The sequence below is a fragment of the Pseudorca crassidens genome, chromosome 2 (assembly GCF_039906515.1).
Source record: "Pseudorca crassidens isolate mPseCra1 chromosome 2, mPseCra1.hap1, whole genome shotgun sequence".
Lineage (NCBI taxonomy): Eukaryota > Metazoa > Chordata > Mammalia > Artiodactyla > Delphinidae > Pseudorca > Pseudorca crassidens.
The window spans coordinates 23,051,748-23,066,343 of NC_090297.1; the positions used below are offsets into that span (position 1 = coordinate 23,051,748).

Sequence of the window (14,596 nt, forward strand, 5' to 3'; positions counted from 1 at the left end):
CCCTGTGCTCAGAGAGGGCAAGCAGCAAGGGAGGAGGAGGGAGAGAAAAAAGGAGAGAAAAAGAGAAAAAAAGAAACAAAAAGGCATAAAGAGAAAACAGATGTTAACTGTTTGGGAGATTGGAGCACAGGGTTTTGAGAGCACACAGCCAGTCCCTGGGTGACCCCTGAGTTGCGGGCCGTGGGCAACCATGGGTGAGACCAGTAAAACCTGCAGACTCAGAGTTTAGTTTTTGTGCCTCTTATGCCTGCACACATTGTACTTGCCACACTGCTCGGCTGAGGCAAAAACATACTGATTTGTTAAAAGTGCTGTCAAGCTCTCCGTGTCCGGGGTACAAATCTGGGTAGGTGGAGTGCTTTGGGTTTCCGGGCAAATAGCCCCAGACCCTGTTCTCAGTGCTCCCTCCGCCCCCCTGCTGTTGCCAAGGCCTCTTTTTACCCCTGCCTGGACCCTTCAGATGGATTCCTGTGCAGGGTCTGGCTCAATGCAGCCCCATTTCCTGGACATTTTTTTCCCATGCTTCCTCTGGTCATGGGCTCCATTGCCTGAAGGTCAGTCCTGCCCTGTCCCTGCCAACTCCTGGCTCTGGAGGACAGAGCAGGTGGTATAGAGCCCAGGCTTTGGAGTCACACAGATTTGGGTTTGAATCCCAGTTCCCTCACTGGTTCAATTCTCTGAGCCTTGCTTTCTCATCTGTAACTCAGGGATCAAAATGGCTGTCCCACGACGTTGTTAAAATTATTGAGGAAGGTCATCCTAACAGCTACCTTTTGCTGAGGGGTGATACGTACCAGGTGCCGGGCTCATCTCATCCTCTTCACAAGCCGACAAGGTATGTGTCATGCTTAGCACAGTGCCTGGCACATAGTAGATTCTCAACATGCATCGTTCCCACTCCCTAAGTATCAGCTCGAAGGGTCCCCTACTGAATTAATCGTAGAGGAACTTGTATGACTGAAGTTTAGTGGTCCTGTAGTGTTTATATCCAGCTCTCCAGTCCCCCACTTCAGACCCGCAGCAAATGTTGGTTCACTTTAAATTTTTGGAGAGTGTTAACCTTAGGAAATTGTGGTGTTGGACTTTTGAGTGCAAAAGACCTGAGGACCAGGTTCTGGAAACACTTGTCGCCAGCAGACCTACACTATGAGAAATGTTAAAGGGAGTCCTTCAGGCAGAAGGAAAATCATACCAGATGGAAATCGGGATCCACACAAAGAATGATGATCTTTGGAAATGGTAAATACGTGGGTAAATAATAAAAGACTTTTTTTCTTATTATTTAAATCTCTTTAAAAGATAATTGACTGGTTCTAAAGCAAAAGTAATGACAATGTTTTGCAGACTGCATAACACACATAGGGTAAAATATATGAGAAAAAATAGCACAGAGGCCAGAAAGGGAAAAAAGAAAGTACATTGCTGTAAGTTTCTCATACTATACATGATGTAGTGTGACATCGCTTGAAGACAGACTGATAAGTTGAATATGTATACTATAAACCCTAAAGCAAACCACTAGTGTGATGAGGAGATGGATCTAATACATCAAGAAATAAGATAAAATGGAATCACAAAAAAACTCAGTCCAAAAGAAGGCAGAAAAAGAGACAAGAGGGAACAAAGAACAGCTGGAAAAAATAGAAAACAAACAGCATAATAAGAGACTTAAACCTAACTGTATCAATAATCACATTAAATGTAAATGGTCTAATCACCTTGATCAAAAGGTAGAGATTGTCATATTGGATAAACAAGCATGATTCAACCGTATGCTACCTACAAGAAGTACACTTATTTTTTTATTTATTTAAGTTATTTATTTACTTTATTTTTTTGGCTATGTTGGGTCTTCTTTGCAGCCCTCGGACTTCTCTCTAGTTGTGGCATGTGGGTTTTCTCTCTCTAGTTATTGCATGTGGGTTTTCTCTCTCTAGTTATTGCATGTGAGCTCTAGGGCACATGGGCTCTGTAATTGTGGCGCATGGGCTCCAGAGCACTTAGGCTCTGTAGTTTGTGGGCACACGGGCTCTCTTGTTGAGGCACACGAGCTCAGTAGTTGTGGCGTGTGGGCTTAGTTTCCCCGTGGCAAGTGGGATCTTAGTTCCCTGCGAGGTATTGAACCTGTGTTCCCTGCATTGGAAGGCGGATTCTTTATCACTGGACCACCAGGGACGTCCCAAGAAGTACACTTTATTTATTTATTTATTTATACCCCCAAGTTACCGTTCCTGAAAAACGACAGGAAACCTCTGACATGTTCTGATACTTATCAGTTAGAAATTATTCCATAACAAAACTGTTCGGTTTGTGTTTCCTTTGACATGTGGCCTGTCTTCCAATTACGCTGGAGTTTAGCATTTCATTCTGGCTCTTTCGGGCATGTGCAGCATCTCTTGCTTACTGATCGCTAATGTCTCTACCCTGTTTGAGTATTGCCAGTCAGCACGTACAAAAAGGAAACCATCAGACCTATGCTGTCAGCTCCACGTGTAGGTCCCACAGGACAGCAGTCTCCCTAGGGAAGGATGTGTGCTCGTTCATGTACCCTCCAGCAATGCCAGGCACTTTACAGCGAAAGTCCCTGGAGTAAGGCTGAGGGAGTCAAGAAGTACACTTTAAATATAAAGAAACTGATAGCTTAAAAGTAAAAGGGATTGGAAAATACATGCCATGCTAACACCAATCAAAATAAATCTGCAGTGGCCACAGTAACATTAAAAAAAGTAGATATCAGAGCATAGACTATACTAGGTGTAAAGAAGGACATTTCATGATGATAAAGTGGTCAATTCACCAAGAAAACTTAAGAATCCTAAGCTTTTATGTCCCTAATAACAGAGTTTCAAAATACATGAAGCAAAAACTAAAAGAACTGCAAGAAGGAATAGGCAAATCCACAATTATAGTCAGAGATTTTGATATCACTCTCTTAATAATTGATGAAACAAGTAGAAATGTTGTAAAGCTATAAAAGACTTGAATGACGCTATTAACTAGCTTTACATAACTGATATTTGTAAAACACTCGACCCAACAACAGCAGAATATACATTATTTTCAAGGGCACATTGAATATTTACCAAAACATACCTTATTCTGGGCCATAAAATAGTCTCAATGAATTTAAAAAGATTTAAGTTATGCAAAGTATGTTCTGACCACAATGGAACTAAATTAGAAACTAAAATCAGAAAGTTCCCTGAAAAACCCACCAAATATTTGGAAACTAAAAACATGTTTCTTTTTAAAAAGTTGATGTGTGATTGACATACAACATTGTATTAGTTTCAGGTGTACAGCATAATGGTTTGATAGTTGTATATATTACAAAATGATCACCACAGTAAGTCTAGTTAACTTCTGTCATCATCATAGTTACAGAAATTTTTTCCTGTGATGAGAACTCTTAAGATCTACTTTCTTAGCAACTTTCAATATGCAACACAGTATTTACGATTTTTTTTGATATGGACCATTTTTAAAGTCTTTATTGAGTTTGTTATAATATTGCTTCTGCTTTGTGTTTGGTGTTTTGGCTGTGAGGCATGTGGGATCTTAGCTCCCCGACCAGGGATTGAACCTGCACCCCCTGCACTGGAAGGCAAAGTCCTAACCTCTGGACTGCCGGGGAAGTCCCGCAATATAGTATTATTAACCGTATTCACCATGCTGTACATTACATCCCCATGAATTATTTATCTTATAACTGGAAGTTTGTACCTTTTGACCCCCTTCACTTGTTTCACTCCCCCACCCCTCCCCGGGCTCTGGAAACCACCAATCTGTCCTCTGTGTCTATGAGTTTGCACATTTCTAAATAACCCATGGGTCAATGAAAAAAAATCAAAGTGAAATCAGTAAGTATTTTGCACTGAATGTAGATGTAAGTACATCATATTAAAATTTGTGGGAGGCCCCTAACGCAGTACATAGAGGAAAATGCATAGCGATGAAAACCTATGCAAAAGCAGAAAGATCTAAAATCAATGACTGAAGCTCGTACCTTAGGAAACTAGAAGAAGAATGAGAAAGTAAACTCAAAGGAGACTGAAGAAAGGAAATTGTAAAGATGCGGGAGGAAATCAATGCGACCCCTAGGACTTGAGCTGAGTCTACCAGGGAGAAACTCTTCTGACTCCCAGGACAGATGTGTTGTTGCTGCAGCCACCTTGTCTCCATCAGCGGAGGGTGTGTCCTAGGATGCAGCCAGACCAGAGGAACTGGAAGTGCGGGATGGAAGAGAGAGAAACCGGGTCCTGGGGAGATAATGTGGACCCCCTGGATGAAGCCAAGTTTGAAACTAGAACTCCCTGTGCATTTTTCAGTTACTGTGTCCAATAAATTCCTTTTTTTCTTAAGTAAGTTCAGATCAGGTTTTCTATCCCTTGCATGAAAAAATTCCAAATGGTTCTCCAAGTGGCTTTATCTTTGCAGGGAGGAGCTGTGAGCATAGCAAAGAGAGCCTAACATTTTCCAAGCATCTGCTTCATGCAGAGGATGGGGCTTTGTGTTCCTTTTAAATATTTTCTTGTTTCTAGCTGTGGCCTTTTCTCTTCCACTTAAAGAAGACCCTTTAACATTTCTTGCATAGGTTTATTAATGATGAACTCCTTTACCTTTTGCTTGTCTGGGAAACTTTCTCCTTCAATTCTGAATAATAACCTCGCCAGGTAGAGTATTCCAGGTTGTAAGTTTTTTCCTTTCAGCACTTCATCCTGTCACTACCTTCTGGACTGTAAAATTTCTGCTGAAAAATCAGCTGATAATACAGAGGAAATGGGGGTTGCTTTGTATGTGATTAGTTGTTATTCTCTTGTTGCCTGGTGCTCCGTGTTTCTTCCCACATTATCATACCCCTCCCCAGTTTGAATTTATTATCCCCATTTTACAGATGAGGACACTGAGGCCTGAAGTCCCAACCTGGGAGCTGCTTCCCTCAGTTTCCTCCCTCACCCCTACCTCACTGGCTCAGAGTTTAGTCTCTCAGGTCAGAGGTCAGTGCCTGTCAGTGTCAGCCTAGGGGAACCCCTCTAGCATCACTGCTGCGCCCTGTCAGGCCCTCCCTCACCTATGGCCCTCCTTGGACCTGCCCAAGAGACCCCAGGTCTCCATGCCAGACCTATTAGCTCAGGAGTCAGAGGAAAGGTGCATGATGTGGGGGCTGAAATCTCAGCCATGGAAAAGGCCAGGTTTAGAGAAACGTAAGCTTGTCAAAAACAGTAACTAGAAAACCTCCTCTTGAGTTGATGAGCTGTTAGAAATCACCCAGTGTGTTCCCAGGGCAGGGGTGACTTAGCCAATCATACAAGGTTTCAAGGCTCACCCAGTGCCACAGAGCATCTAACCGGGACTGGCACTCAGGACGCCAGGCCCCCAGAGGAGTTCCACAGAATGAGAGATGCCACCCCCGGCTTGGTCGGGCACGGGCACTGGGGCCAGAGGAGATCTGGGTTCAAATCTGTAAGCTCCTTTTACAAAGTGTGTCATAGTGTGTATGTCTCAACTGCTCTGAACCTCAGCTTTCTTTTCTGTAAAATTCTACTTGAGAGGGTGTTTTGAGGTTTAAATGAAAAAAATAAATGCATGTGGAGCTGGGCACGTAGTAGGCAACCAAGGAACGATGATGTTATTATTATTTTAGTAGTAGTTGTTGTTTATCCTGATGGTGTTCATGGGCAGAGGACTTGCCTGTCCTGTCACTGCTGCATCCCTGGGGGCTGCACTGGCCGGGCACACAGTAGGTGCTCGATGCATGGGCCTGGAGCTCCTTAGCTTTCACCACACAGCTGAGCTAACTGATGTTTCCTCCTTTACAAAAGTGACCTGTGCCCTGCAGGTCAAAGACCCACAGAGCAGCTGTCCGCGTTTCTGTGGAGCCAATGCCCTGTCCATGCTGCCAGTTGCCTGGAGTCCCCTCTCCACAGGTGGATGGAGCCTCGCAGGACTTACCTGATGCCCCTTCATGCCAAAAGCAGCAGCAACAGAACCACGTGACTCTCAAAGAAGAATCCATTTTGCACTGGTCCCAATCTTTCTCCCTCTTCTCCCCTTTATTTCAGTGCCTGCAGCATCTTATTATTGACTCCAGCAGTTTAATGTGTTAGCTGGGCTCTGGCAGAGCCAGGGAGCCAAGGTCTCAGTGCCCTTTGCTTAAGTTTTTATCTGTACAATTTCATGTGGTCGGAGCCCTGGCCACAGGGAGCTGGAGAAATTTCATACCTACGTTAAATCACAGAGCATGTGCGAGCAGTATGAGAACACTTGTCACCCACATCCCAGCTCTTTCAGGGAGGGAAGATCTTAGCCCGTCTCACCATGCTTTAAGGACCTGGCTCATTTCATGTGCACTTTCCCACAATCACTTTTGTAGAAATGAAAGCAATTTTCTTGAGATGAGAGTGGAGATGGGCAGGCACATTTGCTAGAAGCTGGAGCCAGCAATGGCGGGCATGCTGGCCACAGGATCCCCACTTCAGGGTGATGCAAGGATATAGAGCCCAGCAGAAGGGACACATCACAGGCAGCTGCCGGGTTGGGGTTAATCCCTCGCCTCATCTTAATATTAATTAGTATGTCTTTCTTTTTTAATTTAGAGGATAATACACGCATACTGTAAACATTCACACAGTGTGAAAGTAAAAGAGAGGGACTTGGCTTCTGGTCGAGATGGAATAACAGGGATTGGAGTTTTTTCCTGCCTCCCAGAAGAACCAAAGAATGGGCAAAATATATAAAACAGCCATTTGCAAGATGCTAGATGTCAGGAAAGGAAGCATAGTAGTCGCTGAGAGGCAGGAAACAACCAAGGTGAGCCCTATGATAGCACTAGCTTACTCCCTTGAGAGACTTTTCAGCTGGATGTAGTGCAGGGCAGGGGAACCCAGACAGAGCACAGTGCACTCCCTGATGTGAGGAGATGGAACTGAGGGTTTGGGGAGACTAATGTGGCGAGCGTTCACAAGACAGAGTACTGGAAAGGAAAGAGATATTGATACACAGAGATCTTTAAAAATCTGCAAAAGGGTCTCTTGAGTTTTCAACTAAGTTCTAATCAGGACAAAGGTGTGAGGAATCTGCCTGTGGCTTGGGGGAAAAGATCACCCAGATAACAATGCCACATACTTACACAGGGCTAGGAGTAGCATCTGCTCCCACCAGCCAAACTGGGAAACCTTATGACTGACATGACACTAAGTAGAATGGGGAATAGCTATCCCTGGATTGAACACTCCTCTGGGACTGTCTAACAAAGGTTAAGCAACGACTGAAAGGATCAAACTGTTTCAAAGTAACTTTGCATCCCAGAACAAAGCACAAAATTATGTATAAGAATACAAAAATGTCCAACACCCAAGAAGACAAAACTCACAATGTCTGGCACCCAATCAAAAATTACATGGCTTGTAAGCAAGCAGGAAAATAGGTCTCATAAGGAGGAGAAAAAGTCCAGTGAAACTGATCCGCAATTGACACAGACCAGTAAACATATAGAAGATTGGAACAATGCTATTGACTAACTTAACGAGTTGACATTTATAGACTATTCTACCCAACAAGAGCAGAAAACACATTCTTCTCAAGTATGGTGCAACATTCACCAAGATAGACTGTGTCTGGGGCCAAAAAACAAACCTTAACTAATTCAAAAGAATATAAATTATACGAAGTATGTTCTCTGGCTAAAATGGAATTAAAGTAGAAATCAATAAAGATTTTTAGAAAATCTCCAAATATTTGGAAATTAAGCAACATACTTCTAAATAACCCATGGATTGAAGGAGCAGAAGTCTTATGGAAAATTAAAATTTATTTTGAACTAAATGAGAATGAAAATACATCATATCAAAATTGGTGGGATGCAGCTAAAGCAATGCTTAGGAGGGAAATTTATAGCACTGAATACATATATTAGAAAAGAAGAATGTTTTAAAAATAACCTTAAGAAATTAGAGAAAGAAGAATAAATTAAATCTAAGGCAAGCAGAAGGAAGAAAATAATAAAAATTGAAGGATAAATCAATGAAATAGAAAACAGGTAATTGAGAGGATGAATGAAACCAAAAGCTAGTTCTTGGAAAAGATAAATAAACTTGGTAAATTTCTAGTTAGGCCAGAGAGGGAGAGAGAGAATGCAAATCATCAATATCAGCAGTATTGAGCCTATAGACATTATAAGTGTAATAAGGAAATACTGTGAATAACTATGCAAATAAATTTGTTAGATGGAATGAGCCAATTCCTTTAACGACACAGACTACCAAAACTCTGTCAAGAAGAAATAGATAACTTGAACAACCCTATGTCTACTATAATATATATAGTAATAATAATAATAATCATATATGTAGTAGACATAGGGTTACATGTATATAAATGTAATTCACCACATTAACAAATTAAAAAATATCATTTTGATAGCAATGAACAATCAGAAACTTAAATTCATATCTCCTATTTACAATGGCATAAAAATATGAAATACTTAGGGCTGATCTAACAAAAGATTTGTAGAAATCTGACCATGTAATACTACTCAGCAGTAAAAAGCAATGAACTCTTGATACATTTATCAACATGGCTAAATCACCACATAATTATGCTAAGTGGGAGGAGGAGATAAAAAAGCACATATATGGTGTGAATTCATTTACATTAAATTCTAGGAAATGAAAACGAATCTATAGGGTCAGAAAGCAAACCAGCGCTTGCTTGGGGCTGGGGACCACGAAGGGTGGATTACAAAGGGGCATGAAGAAACTATTGGAGGTGATGGATATGTTCATTATCTTGATTACAGTGATAGTTTCATGCCAGTTTTACACTTTAAATACGTTCGGTTTATTGCATTTCAATTATACCTCAATAAAATTCTTTTTAAAGGAATAAAAGCACCATATTCCCTCCGCCCCAAATCCACTTTCTAGATGAAACACTGCAAATGACAACAACAACAAAATCATAAATTTGCTGTCTTGTCTTTGCTGTGACAAACGTTTTGGATACATTTTCTCAATCAATCCTCCATGAACAAGCTGGGTAAGCTGAGGTTCAGAGATGTGGAGTGACCCACCCAAGCCACTCTGTTAGTAACTCTGCAGAGATTTCAACCCAGGTCTGCACAATTCCAAAGCTCCACTCTTTATAATATGGCATACATTTTTATGTATATTCTAAGTCTTCTTTCTTTAACAAAGATGGGATCATCACAATACACACTGTTTTCAAGTTGCTTTTCCATTTGCGAACATCTCCCCACGTGGACCTGCTCCATTCTTTCCCAGCTGTCTGGTGTTCTGTTGCCATAGACACCCACATTTATTCAGTTAGTTCCCTATAAATGAGTATTTAGGTTGTTTTATATCTGCTATTATAACAATGTTGCAATAAGCTTATCCTGCCATTTTCCCCATTCACTTAAAATTATTTTTAATTACACAAGTGCTGTGCACAGACATTCTCATTGTTTCGTATTCAAGCCCTCAGATAAAGGAAAAGTGCCTCTGTCCTATCCTCCTCCATAATCACCTCCAGTTTTTTCAATCTCTTCCCCACAGACACTGTTATCAGCGTGGTATGTAATTCTTACAGACCCTTTGAATATGCATCTCTGTACATAAAAATGTACGCTGAGCTATGCCCGTTTGCTCTGAGTGTTTTTAAAAGCATTAGAGATACCATACTATATGTATAGCTTTGTTATCTGGCTTTTCGGCATTTACAATAAATGACCTTTTTCCATGTCGGTACATACTGAGCTGCCTCCTTTTGCACAAGGCGTGGGTCATGTTCGATTGCCTGGATGTCCTCCCTCCCTGTCTTCCTTCCTAAATCATTCCCCTAAGGAGATTTAGGTTGTGTCTATTTTTCTTTCTATAAAAATGACTGCAACGAACCTCCTTGTTCATGCCTTACTGTGTGCATGTGGAGGTTTGTCTCTGGTATTGATACCTAGATGTGGAATTGCTGGGTTGAAGGGTTTGCCTGGCTAGCTCTTGTCTGAGTTCCCAGGAGGCTGAGGAAGATGTGCGCTGCAGGTCCTGGGTGGGGCTGTTTGTGAAAAAGCAGCCAGCACTAGGCAAGAGAGGAGGGATCTTTCCTTTGCCCACTGGCTTGCTGTATGCAGCCAAGTTCTTGGCCAGCTCCTGATGACACAGAACTCTTGGCCATGTAGCCATTTGGGCAGAGTGATCAGAACCGCCCTGTGGGGGCACCTGCAGGGCCAGCCCTATGCGCTCTGCCTCCCTCTCCTTCCTGGTACTGACTGGGCTTTGGATTGACTGACCCAGCCTGAGCAGTTATTTGAAGGATTTCAGTCTACTCTACTAGTGAGTCCTAGGGAAGGTCAGGAGGAGTTCAACAAATTGTTCCACCCACAGCTGCCTCTGAAACCTCTGCCAAGCCAGGATGGCTATGCAGGGCCCTGCCCTCCAGGAGTCTTGGCCAGTGGGGGAGATGCATTTGTACCAGCTGGCGGGGCTCTGATAGCTGCAGGGACACAGAAGAGGGGCTTCTGAGAGAGTCTGAAGTTAGCCAGGGAGGTTCCTGGCAGAGGGGAAGGCAGGGCTGAGTCTTAAAGGCTGAGGAGGAATTAACCAGATGGAACAGACTCTGAGAGTGCAAGTGCGTGAGGGGTGAGTAGAATGTTTAACTTTTTACAGCCCCCCCGACCCCTTTCCAGCAATAGCACCTCTTTCACTCTGTGAGAACTTCCATCAACCCGTGTGATTCTGAGAATCCTTAATTCCTTAACTGTACTTCATCTGGCCCAGTGTTGGACGTGTGACCCAGGCTTGGCCAATCAGAGTATTGTGCTCTGGACCCCATTGATGGCTCAGAGATGGGCCAATCAGAGCCTTCCCTGAGACTTTCTGCTGGAGCTAGTAGGAGAAACTCTTGTTTTGGGGATCCTGGAACTGAAAACAGCTGCTTGGGGCCACATTTCTTGTCCTCATGGGTCTGATGAGAGCAGGTGAGACCACTTTGCTGAATGAAGCAGAGACAAGAGAGATGCAAGATGGTGGAGAAAGAATCCTTGGAGGTACCAAGACTGCAATTCCTGCAGCTCTACTTCTGTTTTGAGAGCTCCCCTGTCTGTTCCCCAGCCCTGGGGGCCTGTCAGGGAAGATTCCCAACCTCACAGAGGATGGGAAGGAGTAACCCTGCCACCACTCCACAGGTGCCAGAAGTAGACTTGCGACTTAGACCAGAGCAAGACCGTCTTTTACTCCACAGAGCAAACAGTAGGACCATTAGCAAAGTTGCATTGATTCCCCTGCCCCAAGTCCCACAGGGCAGAGTGGTGGACCCACGTGGATGTTACAATGTAGTGGGTTGTGGTGAAGCGGAGAAACCCAGGGCTAAGGCTCCAGCACTTTTCGAGCATGAAGCAAACACTGTAATAGGCACTACACAAGCCGGTCCCCTTCCTGCAAAGAGTGAGCAGCTAGAGTGGTGACTGCTGACAGGTACCATGGTCCCTCCTTGTCATGCAGATGGAGACCCATGTTTGGAGCCATTAGGTTATGGTGGCAGGGCTGCTGTGCCCAGTCCAGTGAAGGATCCCAGCAGTGATGCTGGCTGCCTGGGCTGTCAGGTCTGATTGGCCTCATTGTTCCATTGACTGTCATGTGAGTGTGGCATCCACACGGGTTTATAAATGTCTCATTGGGCTGTGGCAATGACTTTGCAGAGTTCACGGCTCCACAGAAGGGTGTCTTTAATATATCAGCCAAGCATCACCTGTGTGCTGGACCAGATACCTAGGCCATTAGCCACAGCCCAAGAGTTGGTGAACATATAATGTATATATCAAATATAATGTCTATATAAAATATAATGTCGTGTCCTTAGGAGTGTTGTCTGAGAAAAGGGCTTCCAGAGTTGCTAGGGCTGGACAGCTGGCTGAGCTGTCAGTAAACCAAGCCCAAACACCCCAAGAGACTTCCTGGAACCAAAATTGGTAGCTTCAAGTAGCCAAAAGCTGCTCGTGTGGGCGACTGAGAAGTACAATGGCCCCTAAAGGTGTGGTTATACCCTATTCAGCTTAGGGGACACACCTGTGGGGCCAGACTGGCTCCCTCTTGAATATTCCATTTCCATTTAATTAGCCAGTCTTGCCGTGTCTTTCCGACGCTGGGGTCAGCCCCTGAGTGGACTGAACCCACGATGGGAATATCAGGGTGCAGTCTTCCCTGGAGGTCCTGCATCGGGAGTTTAGTCTCCACAGCGCCCCCTAGCGGGCCAGAAGCTGTTTCTCAGATGGAGGGCAGCCAGGTAGCTAGCCAGGGAGGCAGGCATGTGCATCCCCAAGGAGCACCTGCAGGTGGGGACTACCTCCCCGTCGCCAGGGGCTCCAATCAGCAGCCAGACCTGAGTTAACAAGAGTCCTTGGGTTTGCAAGTCCCCAGGGTAGGGCTGCTGAGACACCCTGTCATGCTGCCTCTAGTACCACCTGCTCTCTTTGGGTCCCCAGATACTTCTGACAGGTTTTCTGGTCAATTTACACATAAGGCTCAACAAGAGACCTAACGAGGCCCATGATGTCTCCAGCACCTCAACAGTCTAATTAGGTGCTGCGCTTCCTCTCTGGTAGATCAGGGGGTGGTGGGGTGGTGGCCTACTGAGAGGAACTTCTCCTTTCCTGACTCAGGGACTGATCTTCAAGCTACAGCCTGCGTTGCTTCCAGAGTCTGACTTGGGCAGCTGGTCCCTCTAATCAAGTCTAAGCCATCTTTGTACAGATAAGAAGCCCAAGACCCAGAGAGATCAGTAACTTGACTAAAGTTACACAGCAAATGAGGGGCAGGGCCAAGGTCCGTGAGATTCCGGAGTCCAGGCCTTTCCCCTGTCCTGTGTGGCTGTCAATCTTTCCCCACTAGAGGATCCTACCCTGTCTGAGGCCCATCTGGTGCTTAATTTTGCTCCATCTGTGGCCTGGTCCCCATGACTTGCAGGTGTGGGTGGCTGCTGGGCCCTGGCTCTGTGTTCATACTTCCTACAGCGGCTGTTTGTCCATCAACACGGTCTGGGAAGGCCTGGGAGGCAGGTCCTGAGCCACATGGGCCAGATGCCTCCTCTGGAATTCAGTTCTGCACCTGGGCCCTTGAGATGCAGGAATGGATGTCTACACATCTCTCCCTGAGCCCTTCTGCTTCTCGCTGCTGCCAGCCCTGTGGCAGGCCAGACCCTATCAGCGCTCACCTAGACCACTGCCTCCTCACTGCCTTTCCCCCACCCCCGTATCTCCAGGCTCTCCTGGATCCCCCTCTATGGATCTGACACATTATCTATCCTCAATCATGTGGTTTAGGTGGGATTGGCCTGCGCAGCTTCAGGGTGGGCCCTGATTGGCTTGAGGCAGTTAGCCATTGGCCACAGTTGCTGGCTTGCCTGGGAACATAATCAAATCAGAACCAATGAGATGTAGAGAAGTTTGTTCCAGTTTCAGGGAAACAAATAGGTTTTTCTGTTCAGCTACCCAAAGGGACTCTCTCTTCCCCCTGAATGGTGTGATGTGGGGAGGTGAGACTTAGAGAACGTGGGTCACTGGAGATGAGAGTGTGAGGGGCAGGGATGGGGTAGGAAGGTAAGGGGGAAGGGGGCTACCATGGGTAGCCTGAGGATGAAACTGGTATCACAAAAGGCAGAGCAGGGAGATGGATGGAGCCTGGGTCTCTGTTGACATCATTTGAGCTGCTGGGTCAAGCCATACCTGAAGTCAATGTTGTAAGTCTGGGCCTCAGTAGGAAACAAAATTGAGCAATTTGAGGGAAGTTTAATAAGTGGACAATTTACGAGAGTGAAGGCAGTGTGGAGGGACACCACAAGAGATAGTTCAGCATATGCCAGGGTGAGTAACAGAGGGGCCATTATTACCCTTGGGCCTGAAAAGGGTGAGTGGGGAGTGAGCAGTTATCAGAACCTGGAGGCAGAGGGCTGTTTGGGGAGGGCTGCCCATAGACGCTGTGTGTGTTCACTGCCCCTGGTGGCCCTATGTGGGGAGAGAAGCAATGAATATCTTGGTCTCCCTGCCTCCAGCCTTCCTTTGGTGCTCCCCACTGGTTGACAAGTCAGAGGAACAGCAGTCCACACAGGTCATCCTTCTGGGGTACGGAGCAGGGTGGGGTGGATCTGGTTGGACAAATGGGAGATATTCATCTTACCTCTGACCGTCTTGGGCCCTCTCAGTTATGTGAGCTTGTAGAGTCCCTTAACTGTTCAAGGCAGGGCGAGTGGGACTTTTACTTGCCACCCAGAGGACCAACTGGTACGTACACCAAACAGGGTCTCACATCCGTGCCTTTGCTTGTGCTTTTCCCTCAGCTTGGAATGCCATCCGTTGCCTCTGGAAATCTCTTCCTGACCTCTCCCAACCCCTCCCCTTTAAGTCCTGATCCAGAGGCTGAAGAGATGCAGGCAGCAGAGCACAATTAAAAGATGCCAGACAGACTGGAGTCCAACTCCTAGTTCCACCACTAACTGTGAGTCCTTGGGCAAGTACCTACCCTCTCTGAGCCTCAGTTTCCTTATTCATCATCTGTCAGATTCCATCCTATCCCCATGACCTTGACCCTGCACTTAGCCAAGTGTGCTG

The 14,596-nt window shown here is 45.2% G+C and overlaps 1 protein-coding gene and 1 non-coding gene across 2 annotated transcripts in view; both read right to left on the reverse strand.

The window, feature by feature from the left end:
• The window catches only part of LOC137208739 (receptor-type tyrosine-protein phosphatase U-like), a 274,206-nt gene that overhangs the window by 37,155 nt on the left and 222,455 nt on the right, over positions 1-14,596 (reverse strand). The gene's annotated exons all lie outside the window — the stretch shown is intronic.
• Positions 2,477-2,604, reverse strand: LOC137220367 (small nucleolar RNA SNORA49). Its single transcript, XR_010941666.1, has one exon. It is a non-coding gene; the product is annotated as a small nucleolar RNA SNORA49 (small nucleolar RNA).